We start from the raw sequence: 10000 nt of genomic DNA on the forward strand, positions 1-10000 counted from the left end.
ACTTTCAGCCCGGGCCTTGCCAATTTGGTTAATCAGTTAGCCATGCACCAGACTCGGCCTCGCCTTTTTCATTTATGGTTAATGATGTGCCCAGGCTGGGACTTAGTCTCTCCAGCAGCCAAAACTTTTCACTGGTTAATGAGGTGCCCAGCCCGGCACTTAGTCTCTCTCCCCAGCAAGCTTACTTGGTCGGCCGACATTTGGATCCATTTTCGGGGCTTAATCGGGTCGAATACGGTCCCTTACGCAAGGGGAGCCGAAGCCCCGGCCTCTGCCAGGCGTCAGGCTGCCGTTTTTTAAGCCCGACCAAAAACCCGAAAATTGGTTAAAAATGGAAATAAATTTCCACCCAAAAAGGGTTAAAAGTCGGTTGGACGGCAGCCCTGGTCGGTCTCTGCAGACCTGGAGGCCCTAGACAGTAATCTGGAAAACAGACAAAGTCTCGAGAAACCACCTCCTACCATTCTCCAGGTACCCCGCCAATCCCCCCTGCCAGAAATGACAAGTGTCAAATCAGCGGGACGGATTTGACTTTTGTGACCGACCGCTGGAACTTTTTTCGGCTACAGGCAGTCAAATTTTTCTCCTTCCGGACTTCCAGTACAACTTTGAACGGCCATATCTCCGCACTCCCGCGTCGGAGCCAAGCCGTTTTTACACCGTTAGACGCGGCTTCCCGTGCCCGTTCGAATGCCGCCCTGCTCGGCGGAAAAGGAGAATTTTTTTATTTTTCGGCCGATTTCGGGAAAAAAAATTCCCGCTCTGAACTCGGATTTTTCGGCTTTAATCGTTTCGTATACGGTCCCTTACGCAAGGGAGCCGAAGCCCCGGCCTCTGCCGGGCGTCAGGCTGCCGTTTTTAAGCCCGACCAAAAACCCGAAAATTGGTTAAAAATGGAAATAAATTTCCACCCAAAAAGGGTTAAAAGTCGGTTGGACGGCAGCCCGGGTCGGTCTCTGCAGACCTGGAGGCCCTAGACAGTAATCTGGAAAACAGATAAAGTCTCGAAAAACCACCTCCTACCATTCTCCAGGTACCCCGCCAATCCCCCCTGCCAGAAATGACAAGTGTCAAATCAGCGGGACGGATTTGACTTTTGTGACCGACCGCTGGAACTTTTTTCGGCTACAGGCAGTCAAATTTTTCTCCTTCCGGACTTCCAGTACAACTTTGAACGGCCATATCTCCGCACTCCCGCGTCGGAGCCAAGCCGTTTTTACACCGTTAGACGCGGCTTCCCGTGCCCGTTCGAATGCCACCCTGCTCGGCGGAAAAGGAGACATTTTTTTTTTCCGGCCGTTTTCGGGAAAAAATTTTCCCGCTCTGAACTCCGATTTTACGCCTTTAATCGATTCGGAGACGGTCGCTTACGCAAGGGAGGCGAAGCCCGGGCCTCTGCCGGGCGTCAGCCTGCCGTATGTAAGCCCGTCCGAAGCATGAGTTCCCACTTTTGGTTATCCAGTTGTCAATTTTAAAATTTCAGTTACTCAGTTGCCTGCTTGGTTAATCATTTGTCGCTCTGACATTTGGTTAACCAGTTGTCGATGTTCGAAATTCAGTTAATGAGTTGCCTCTTTGAAATTTCAGTTAATGAGTTGGCCCTTTGGTTACTCATTTGTCCCTGTGTCTTTTGGTTAACCAGTTGTCGATGTTCGAAATTCAGTTAATGAGTTGCCTCCTTGGTTACTCATTTGTCGCTCTGGCTTTTGGTTAACCAGTTGTCGATGTTCAAAATTACAGTTAATGAGTTGCCTCTTTGAAATTTCAGTTAATGAGTTGGCCCTTTGGTTACTCATTTGTCCCTGTGTCTTTTGGTTAACCAGTTGTCGATGTTCGAAATTCAGTTAATGAGTTGCCTCCTTGGTTAATCATTTGTCGCTCTGACTCTTGGTTAACCAGTTGTCGATGTTCAAAATTTCAGTTAATGAGCTGCTCTTATGTTCTATGATTTCCTACCTTGACAACTCATTAACCAGTGTTTCAAACAATGCACCAGGCCATTTGACGACCCCAACTCGGTTCCACAAGCGGGAAAGCAGCACCCCAAGGCCCGGTAAGGGGGCCGAATACATTCCCATCGTGAATTCCGTCCCAAATGTGAATGACAAGTTTTCAGTTAATCAGTTGCCTGCTTGGTTACTCATTTGTCGCTCTGACATTTGGTTAACCAGTTGTCGATGTTCAAATTTCAGTTAATGAGTAGCCTCTTTGAAATTTCAGTTAATGAGTTGGCCCTTTGGTTACTCATTTGTCCCTGTGTCTTTTGGTTACCCAGTTGTCGATGTTCGAAATTCAGTTAATGAGTTGCCTCCTTGGTTAATCATTTGTCGCTCTGACTCTTGGTTAACCAGTTGTCGATGTTCGAAATTCAGTTAATGAGTTGCCTCCTTGGTTAATCATTTGTCGCTCTGGCTTTTGGTTTACCAGTTGTCGATGTTCAAAATTTCAGTTAATGAGTTGCCTCTTTGAAATTTCAGTTAATGAGTTGGCCCTTTGGTTACTCATTTGTCCCTGTGTCTTTTGGTTAACCAGTTGTCGATGTTCGAAATTCAGTTAGTGAGTTGCCTCCTTGGTTAATCATTTGTCGCTCTGGCTTTTGGTTAACCAGTTGTCGATGTTCAAAATTTCAGTTAATGAGTTGCCTCTTTGAAATTTCAGTTAATGAGTTGGCCCTTTGGTTACTCATTTGTCCCTGTGTCTTTTGGTTAACCAGTTGTCGATGTTCGAAATTCAGTTAATGAGTTGCCTCCTTGGTTAATCATTTGTCGCTCTGGCTTTTGGTTAACCAGTTGTCGATGTTCAAAATTTCAGTTAATGAGCTGCTCTTATGTTCTATGATTTCCGACCTTGACAACTCATTAACCAGTGTTTCAAACAATGCACCAGGCCATTTGACGACCCCAACTCGGTTCCACAAGCGGGAAAGCAGCACCCCAAGGCCCGGTAAGGGGGCCGAATACATTCCCATCGTGAATTCCGTCCCAAATGTGAATGACAAGTTTTCAGTTAATCAGTTGCCTGCTTGGTTACTCATTTGTCGCTCTGACATTTGGTTAACCAGTTGTCGATGTTCAAAATTTCAGTTAATGAGTTGCCTCTTTGAAATTTCAGTTAATGAGTTGGCCCTTTGGTTACTCATTTGTCCCTGTGTCTTTTGGTTACCCAGTTGTCGATGTTCGAAATTCAGTTAATGAGTTGCCTCCTTGGTTAATCATTTGTCGCCCTGACTCTTGGTTAACCAGTTGTCGATGTTCGAAATTCAGTTAATGAGTTGCCTCCTTGGTTAATCATTTGTCGCTCTGACATTTGGTTAACCAGTTGTCGATGTTCGAAATTCAGTTAATGAGTTGCCTCCTTGGTTAATCATTTGTCGCTCTGGCTTTTGGTTAACCAGTTGTCGATGTTCAAAATTTCAGTTATTGAGTTGCCTCTTTGAAATTTCAGTTAATGAGTTGGCCCTTTGGTGACTCATTTGTCCCTGTGTCTTTTGGTTAACCAGTTGTCGATGTTCGAAATTCAGTTAATGAGTTGCCTCCTTGGTTAATCATTTGTCGCTCTGGCTTTTGGTTAACCAGTTGTCGATGTTCAAAATTTCAGTTAATGAGCTGCTCTTATGTTCTATGATTTCCGACCTTGACAACTCATTAACCAGTGTTTCAAACAATGCACCAGGCCATTTGACGACCCCAACTCGGTTCCACAAGCGGGAAAGCAGCACCCCAAGGCCCGGTAAGGGGGCCGAATACATTCCCATCGTGAATTCCGTCCCAAATGTGAAAGACAAGTTTTCAGTTAATCAGTTGCCTGCTTGGTTACTCATTTGTCGCTCTGACATTTGGTTAACCAGTTGTCGATGTTCAAATTTCAGTTAATGAGTAGCCTCTTTGAAATTTCAGTTAATGAGTTGGCCCTTTGGTTACTCATTTGTCCCTGTGTCTTTTGGTTACCCAGTTGTCGATGTTCGAAATTCAGTTTATGAGTTGCCTCCTTGGTTACTCATTTGTCGCTCTGGCTTTTGGTTAACCAGTTGTCGATGTTCAAAATTTCAGTTAATGAGTTGCCTCTTTGAAATTTCAGTTAATGAGTTGGCCCTTTGGTGACTCATTTGTCCCTGTGTCTTTTGGTTAACCAGTTGTCGATGTTCGAAATTCAGTTAATGAGTTGCCTCCTTGGTTAATCATTTGTCGCTCTGGCTTTTGGTTAACCAGTTGTCGATGTTCAAAATTTCAGTTAATGAGCTGCTCTTATGTTCTATGATTTCCGACCTTGACAACTCATTAACCAGTGTTTCAAACAATGCACCAGGCCATTTGACGACCCCAACTCGGTTCCACAAGCGGGAAAGCAGCACCCCAAGGCCCGGTAAGGGGGCCGAATACATTCCCATCGTGAATTCCGTCCCAAATGTGAAAGACAAGTTTTCAGTTAATCAGTTGCCTGCTTGGTTACTCATTTGTCGCTCTGACATTTGGTTAACCAGTTGTCGATGTTCAAATTTCAGTTAATGAGTAGCCTCTTTGAAATTTCAGTTAATGAGTTGGCCCTTTGGTTACTCATTTGTCCCTGTGTCTTTTGGTTACCCAGTTGTCGATGTTCGAAATTCAGTTTATGAGTTGCCTCCTTGGTTAATCATTTGTCGCTCTGGCTTTTGGTTAACCAGTTGTCGATGTTCAAAATTTCAGTTAATGAGTTGCCTCTTTGAAATTTCAGTTAATGAGTTGGCCCTTTGGTTACTCATTTGTCCCTGTGTCTTTTGGTTAACCAGTTGTCGATGTTCGAAATTCAGTTAATGAGTTGCCTCCTTGGTTAATCATTTGTCGCTCTGGCTTTTGGTTAACCAGTTGTCGATGTTCAAAATTTCAGTTAATGAGCTGCTCTTATGTTCTATGATTTCCTACCTTGACAACTCAGTAACCAGTGTTTCAAACAATGCACCAGGCCATTTGACGACCCCAACTCGGTTCCACAAGCGGGAAAGCAGCACCCCAAGGCCCGGTAAGGGGGCCGAATACATTCCCATCGTGAATTCCGTCCCAAATGTGAAAGACAAGTTTTCAGTTAATCAGTTGCCTGCTTGGTTACTCATTTGTCGCTCTGACATTTGGTTAACCAGTTGTCGATGTTCAAATTTCAGTTAATGAGTAGCCTCTTTGAAATTTCAGTTAATGAGTTGGCCCTTTGGTTACTCATTTGTCCCTGTGTCTTTTGGTTACCCAGTTGTCGATGTTCGAAATTCAGTTTATGAGTTGCCTCCTTGGTTAATCATTTGTCGCTCTGGCTTTTGGTTAACCAGTTGTCGATGTTCAAAATTTCAGTTAATGAGTTGCCTCTTTGAAATTTCAGTTAATGAGTTGGCCCTTTGGTTACTCATTTGTCCCTGTGTCTTTTGGTTATCCAGTGCTCGATGTTCGAAATTCAGTTAATGAGTTGCCTCCTTGGTTAATCATTTGTCGCTCTGGCTTTTGGTTAACCAGTTGTCGATGTTCAAAATTTCAGTTAATGAGTTGCCTCTTTGAAATTTCAGTTAATGAGTTGGCCCTTTGGTTACTCATTTGTCCCTGTGTCTTTTGGTTAACCAGTTGTCGATGTTCGAAATTCAGTTAATGAGTTGCCTCCTTGGTTAATCATTTGTCGCTCTGACATTTGGTTAACCAGTTGTCGATGTTCGAAATTCAGTTAATGAGTTGCCTCCTTGGTTAATCATTTGTCGCTCTGGCTTTTGGTTAACCAGTTGTCGATGTTCAAAATTTCAGTTAATGAGTTGCCTCTTTGAAATTTCAGTTAATGAGTTGGCCCTTTGGTTACTCATTTGTCCCTGTGTCTTTTTGGTTAACCAGTTGTCGATGTTCGAAATTCAGTTACTGAGTTGCCTCCTTGGTTAATCATTTGTCGCTCTGGCTTTTGGTTAACCAGTTGTCGATGTTCAAAATTTCAGTTAATGAGCTGCTCTTATGTTCTATGATTTCCGACCTTGACAACTCATTAACCAGTGTTTCAAACAATGCACCAGGCCATTTGACGACCCCAACTCGGTTCCACAAGCGGGAAAGCAGCACCCCAAGGCCCGGTAAGGGGGCCGAATACATTCCCATCGTGAATTCCGTCCCAAATGTGAATGACAAGTTTTCAGTTAATCAGTTGCCTCCTTGGTTAATCATTTGTCGCTCTGACATTTGGTTATCCAGTTGTCGATGTTCAAAATTTCAGTTAATGAGTTGCCTCTTTGAAATTTCAGTTAATGAGTTGGCCCTTTGGTTACTCATTTGTCCCTGTGTCTTTTGGTTACCCAGTTGTCGATGTTCGAAATTCAGTTAATGAGTTGCCTCCTTGGTTAATCATTTGTCGCCCTGACTCTTGGTTAACCAGTTGTCGATGTTCGAAATTCAGTTATTGAGTTGCCTCCTTGGTTAATCATTTGTCGCTCTGACATTTGGTTAACCAGTTGTCGATGTTCGAAATTCAGTTAATGAGTTGCCTCCTTGGTTAATCATTTGTCGCTCTGGCTTTTGGTTAACCAGTTGTCGATGTTCAAAATTTCAGTTAATGAGTTGCCTCTTTGAAATTTCAGTTAATGAGTTGGCCCTTTGGTTAATCATTTGTCGCTCTGGCTTTTGGTTAACCAGTTGTCGATGTTCAAAATTTCAGTTAATGAGCTGCTCTTATGTTCTATGATTTCCGACCTTGACAACTCATTAACCAGTGTTTCAAACAATGCACCAGGCCATTTGACGACCCCAACTCGGTTCCACAAGCGGGAAAGCAGCACCCCCAAGCCCCGGTAAGGCGGCCGAATACATTCCCATCGTGAATTCCGTCCCAAATGTGAATGACAAGTTTTCAGTTAATCATTTGCCACCTTGGTTCATCATTTGCCACTCTGACTTTTGGTTTCCCAGTTGTCAGTTTTCACATTTCAGTTACTGAGTTGACTTTGTCTTTCTCACTCTGTGTATCTCTATCTTCTCTCTGTCTCTCTCAGTGTATGCGAGTGTCTGTGTGTGTTCCACTGCCGCCCGGCCAACCGGGTCCAAAGGCCCGCCACGTTACACACGAAAAACCCCGGTCTCGCTTCGGAGCGACGGGCACCCGGCTTCTCGGTGTCGGACCGACTCCGTTCAGATACCGCTGGATGCCCCTTGCCCCTGGCTTGCTCTGGCAGCCGGCGCGTGCAGGCCGCCCCCTGCCCCGCCGTCTCAGTGGTCGGAAAGCGGTCTCCAGCCAACGGCTGTACCTCGGCCGCGGAAAGAGGCAGCTACACAAGCGAGGCACTGCTCTGTGCGGCCACCGCCACCCCGTTCAGCTGCCGTTGTCCCCGACCGGATCGGACTTTCCTTCCCGAAGTTATCCCCGATAAGCTGCCGCTGACCGACGGCCCGTCAGCCGCTGCGGGACGGCGACACTTTCCCGAACTCGCCCGGGGCCACTTCGGCAATATAGTGTGCGCCGGAGCCGGGGCTTTCCAACGAGCCATCCCCGAACGAAATCGGACACGGGAGTCGGGAGCGACAGGCGTTCGACTGGTGCCGGGCAACCGGGTCCAAACGCCCGCCTTGTTAAACACACGTACACCCCAGGCTCGATTCGGAGCGACGGGCACCCGGCTTCCCGGTGTCGGACCGACTCCGTTCAGATACCGTTGGATGCCCCTTGCCCCTGGCTTGCTCTGGCAGCCGGCGCGTGCAGGCCGCCCCCCGCCCCGCCGTCTCAGTGGTCGGAAAGTGGTCTCCAGCCAACGGCTGTACCTCGGCCGGGGAAAGGGGCAGCTACACAAGCCAGGCACTGGTCTGTGCGGGCCCGCCACCCCGTTCGGCTGCCGTTGATCCGGACCGGATCGGACTTTCCCTCCCGAAGTTATGCCCGATAAGCTGCCGCTCACCGGCGGCCCGTCAGCCGCTGCGGGATGGCGACACTTTGCCGAACTTGCCGGGGTCCAGGCCGATAATATAGTGTGCGCCAGCGCCGGGGCTTTCCAACGAGCCCTCCCTGACCGAAATCGGACACGGGAGTCCAGAGCGATAGGCGTTCGACTGCCGGCCGGCCAAACACAGGCAATCCCCCGCCGTTGCGGACCCGCTCCAGGACAACCGGGTCCAAACGCCCGCCTCGTTACACGCACGAAAACACCGGGCTCGATTCGGAGCGACGGGCACCCGGCTTCCCGGTGTCGGACCGACTCCGTTCCGGTACCCTTGGATGCCCCTTGCCCCTGGCTTGCTAGGACAGCCGGCGCGTCAAGGTGGGCCCCCGCGGCTCCGGCTCAGCAGTCGGAAAGCGGTCTCCAGCCAACGGCTGTACCTCGGCCGGGGAAAGGGGCAGCTACACAAGCCCGCTACTGGTCTGTGCGGCCCCGCCACCCCGTTCAGTGGAAGTTGACCCCGACCGGATCGGACTTTCCTTCCCGAAGTTATCCCCGATAAGCTGCCGCTGACCGACGGGGCGGCAGCCGGTACGGGACTGCGACACTTTCCCGAACTTGCCGGGGTCCAGGCCGATAATATAGTGTGCGCCAGCGCCGGGGCTTTCCAATGAGCCCTCCCTGACCGAAATCGGACACGGGAGTCCGGAGCCAAAGGCGTTCGACTGCCGGCCGGCCAAACTCAGGCAACCTCCCGCCGTTGCGGACCCGCTCCCGGACAACCGGGTCCAAACGCCCGCCCTGTTACACGCACGAAAACACCGGGCTCGATTCGGAGCGACGGGCACCCGGCTTCCCGGTGTCGGACCGACTCCGTTCCGGTACCACTGGATGCCCCTTGCCCCTGGCTTGCTAGGACAGCCGGCGCGTCAAGGTGGGCCCCCGCGGCTCCGGCTCAGCAGTCGGAAAGCGGTCTCCAGCCAACGGCTGTACCTCGGCCGGGCCAAGCGGCAGCTGCACAAGCCCGCTACTGGTCTGTGCGGCCCCCCCACCCCGTTCAGTAGCAGTTCACCCCAACCGGATCGGACTTTCCGTCCCGAAGTTATCCCCGATAAGCTGCCGCTGACCGACGGGGCGGCAGCCGCTACGGGACTGCGACACTTTCCCGAACTTGCCGGGGTCCAGGCCGATAATATAGTGTGCGCCAGCGCCGGGGCTTTCCAACGAGCCCTCCCTGACCGAAATCGGACACGGGAGTCCGGAGCCAAAGGCGTTCGACTGCCGGCCGGCCAAACACAGGCAACCTCCCGCCGTTGCGGACCCGCTCCCGGACAACCGGGTCCAAACGCCCGCCCTGTTACACGCACGAAAACACCGGGCTCGATTCGGAGCGACGGGCACCCGGCTTCCCGGTGTCGGACCGACTCCGTTCCGGTACCACTGGATGCCCCTTGCCCCTGGCTTGCTAGTACAGCCGGCGCGTCAAGGTGGGCCCCCGCGGCTCCGGCTCAGCAGTCGGAAAGCGGTCTCCAGCCAACGGCTGTACCTCGGCCGGGCCAAGCGGCAGCTGCACAAGCCCGCTACTGGTCTGTGCGGCCCCCCCACCCCGTTCAGTCGCAGTTCACCCCAACCGGATCGGACTTTCCGTCCCGAAGTTATCCCCGATAAGCTGCCGCTGACCGACGGGGCGGCAGCCGCTACGGGACTGCGACACTTTCCCGAACTTGCCGGGGTCCAGGCCGATAATATAGTGTGCGCCAGCGCCGGGGCTTTCCAACGAGCCCTCCCTGACCGAAATCGGACACGGGAGTCCGGAGCGAAAGGCGTTCGACTGCCGGCCGGCCAAACCCAGGCAATCTCCCGCCGTTGCGGACCCGCTCCCGGACAACCGGGTCCAAACGCCCGCCCTGTTACACGCACGAAAACCCCGGGCTCGATTCGGAGCGACGGGCACCCGACTTCCCGGTGTCGGACCGACTCCCTTCTGGTACCACTGGATGCCCCTTGCCCCTGGCTTGCTCGGACAGCCGGCGCGTCAAGGTGGGTCCCCGCGGCACCGGCTCAGCAGTCGGAAAGCGGTCTCCAGCCAACGGCTGTACCTCGGCCGGGCCAAGAGGCAGCTACACAAGCCCGCTACTGGTCTGT

The sequence above is a fragment of the Somniosus microcephalus genome, unplaced genomic scaffold (assembly GCF_052327205.1).
Source record: "Somniosus microcephalus isolate GS21.2 unplaced genomic scaffold, FLI_Smic_1.0 scaffold1183, whole genome shotgun sequence".
Lineage (NCBI taxonomy): Eukaryota > Metazoa > Chordata > Chondrichthyes > Squaliformes > Somniosidae > Somniosus > Somniosus microcephalus.